Genomic DNA, 3,062 nt, shown 5'->3' with positions numbered 1-3,062 from the left:
AAAAAAAAAAAAAAAAAAAAAAAAGAACACAGGGAGGAGGAAAAAGGCTTTGGCCTGTGTTGGTAAATATGGGGTAAGGACAGCAGCAGACAAATAGAGCCTTTTCGGTGACTGCAATAAAAACCAGAAATGAACCCAAGTGTACATAGTAACTCACTGTAGAACAAAAATGGTATTAAAATTGGTATAGATAGGCCCAGGGATGTAGCTCAGCAGCAATGCATCTGAGTTCCATTCCCAGTATCAAACAAACAAACAAACAAAAACAAGATGCAGAAAAGGTGGTTATTTAATAAACAACATTGGCATAATTGATCTGATTTTGTGGGGGGGCTGAGACAGGGTCTCACTAATGTTCCAGGCTGGCCTTGAACTCCTGCCTCAGCCTCCAGAGTTCTAGGGTTACAGGTGTGCACCACCACGTCTGGCTTGATCCGATTTTTAAAAGGATTTTTAAGGCCAGAGATTTAGCTCAGTGGTTCCGCTGCCTACCTCATAAGTGCAAGGACCTGAGTTGGATTCCCGGTACCCCCCCCAAAGTGAGGGAGGAGGTAGAGAGAAGAATTAAGATGTGTTATGTGCATGCACCAACTCCCTGTGACGAATGTGACCCTCGTGTAGTGCAAACACAGTAATAAAAATGAAAAGGTCTGGGGATGTAGCTCAGTGCAAAGGCCCTAGATTAAGTCCTAAAAGAGAAAGAAAAAAGGTATAAGAAAGAAGGAAAGAAAGGAAGGAAGTCACACAGGCAGACGAATGGACAGACAGGCATACATACTCTTCTCTGTCTGAAAACCTCCGATCCTCAGCCTCTCCCACGAACCCCCAGCCTGCTCAGGCGGCTTCCCACTGTGATGCGCAGTTACTCTCACTGCAGTGCTACTCCCACACATGCCCCCGTGTTCTTCAGAGAATCTCTGATTTTTAACCTTAGACTGACAACCCCGGACGTAAATCTCAGGGATCTTCGCACTCATAGCCAAACTGGAAGACTGAAGGCTTGGGTCATCCGTCCTCCCCTCCTGTGTGCGCTCTGCGTTTCCTCTCTGCCCACCCTGAGCGACCGCGACCTCCCTCCTGGGACTGAGGCTCCCGGACCAGCTGCAGGGCGGAGACCCAGGCTGGGATCCCTGCTCCCGGCTTTCTGTGGAGATCCCCCAGGGCCATTCCATCCTCATTCCTGGTCTTGATCTCCAAGTTTATTTAAATTACGGTGCATCCTTAATGTCTCGCCGCCTCCTCAAGTTCAGTGTGCCTTGTAAATTATTCCTACCTGGGTTATACACCACTCTGCCCACGAAGGACAACGGGAAAGATTTCCCCGGAGTGTTTTTGGCTGCTATTTTGGCATGGGCTGTAAGTGGTACTGTCTGTCAAGAAGATACAGGCTTCTTCCTTTTGTTCTGGAAGATAGACTCCTGCTGCATGGCCTGAAGACATCGGATTTTTTTAAAATGGTGGTTTAAAAACTGGTACACAGCTAGGCATGGTGGTTCACCCAGGAGGCTGAGGGAGGAGGATCTCAGTGAGTTCGAGACCAGCCTGGGCTACATAGTGAGTTCCAAGTCAGTCTCAACTACATAATGAGACCCTGCCTCAAAAAAGAAATAAATAAAAATTTAAAAAATAATAAAAGCTGGTACATGCCTGTAATCCCAGCACTCCAGAGGCTGAGGTAGGAGGATCACAAATTTGAGTCCCACCTGGGGAATTTTGGGGGGTTACCGGGGATTGAAGTCTGGCCCTTGTGAGGCAGGCAGCGGTACCAACTGAGCTAAGTCCCCGGCCCACACCTGGGGAATTTTGTGAGATGCTATCTCCAAATAAATAAAATGTAAAAAGAGCTGAGACTACATCTCAGTTCAAGGCCCTGGGTACAATCCCCAGTACTGACAGAAGCAGAAGGTAGCATGGTGAGACAGCTCATCTGACTTCAGGGGAGAACCTCAAGGAAATCGGTTAATCTCTCTTGGCCTCTGTTAGTTTGTCCTCAAAATGGGCACATGGCAACACACAATAAATGATAGCTTTTATTCATTGGTAGCAGCAGGATTTTTATTATCGTGATTATATTAAAATGGAAGTGTACATTATAGATTCTCCTGAATGTTAACAAATGCTATAATTTATACTCTCACCAACAGAATGTAAGAATCACCATTTTCCCATTCCCCCAGCCACTTTTGAATTCCCAGACTTTTAAATTTGAGTTATAAAATGGGATCTTTTTAAAACTTTAACTTGTATTTTAAGATTACTGTTTTCATATGACAGTGCATTCGCCAATAGTTTTTATTGCTCTACGAATTTCCAATTCATTCTTTGTCTATTTTTTATTTAATGCTGCCAAAACAATGAAAAATTCACAAAGTGTAGGCACACACGATGAAGTCTGTCTTCTACTCCTGTTCCTGGCAGCCAGTTCATCTCCGTAGGTGCTGCAGGAATTACTGGATCCTTTCCCGCCCCCAGAGAGGGCGATTTGCACATCCAAGATAGTAAATGTGCTTTTTGGCCTGCATGCTGCACTACAGACATTGATCCACCTCATTGGGTTTTTCCTAGATAACATATTATCGGTTATACTTTCGATTGTGAATACACAACTTTTTGTTCTTTGTTATTTCCATTGAGTGACAGAGCTAGAATATAATTTATTTAAACGTTTCCCCACCGGTTGTTTCAAATCTTTCACCAGTGCAACCATTACCACAAAGCTCAAAGTAGTTTATGTGTCTGTGAGTATGTCTGGCAAGTTGTATGAAAGGTAACTTTCTGGGTGCAGTTTCTGGGATAAAGAGAAAGAACATTTCCAACTTTGTAACGCTGCAATAGTGACCTCCATGGAAATTGTACCAACTTGGCTTGGCCCAGCAGTGTGGCTCCTGCCCCTCCACTACACGTCACTGTTAGCCGACATACGGGGTTTTGCCCACCGCTGAAAGGTAGAAGGAACATGGCCTTTGGAGCCATTCTAGCACACATTTCTCTCATTACAGGTAAGGTGGGTCATTTTTTCATATGTTCAGAAATCATTTGTCTTTTTTCTTGTGGACTACTTA

Source organism: Fukomys damarensis, unplaced genomic scaffold, assembly GCF_012274545.1.
Source record: "Fukomys damarensis isolate Sample0158 unplaced genomic scaffold, DMR_v1.0_HiC HiC_scaffold_20, whole genome shotgun sequence".
NCBI lineage: Eukaryota > Metazoa > Chordata > Mammalia > Rodentia > Bathyergidae > Fukomys > Fukomys damarensis.
Note: the sequence above shows the minus strand (reverse complement) of the source record.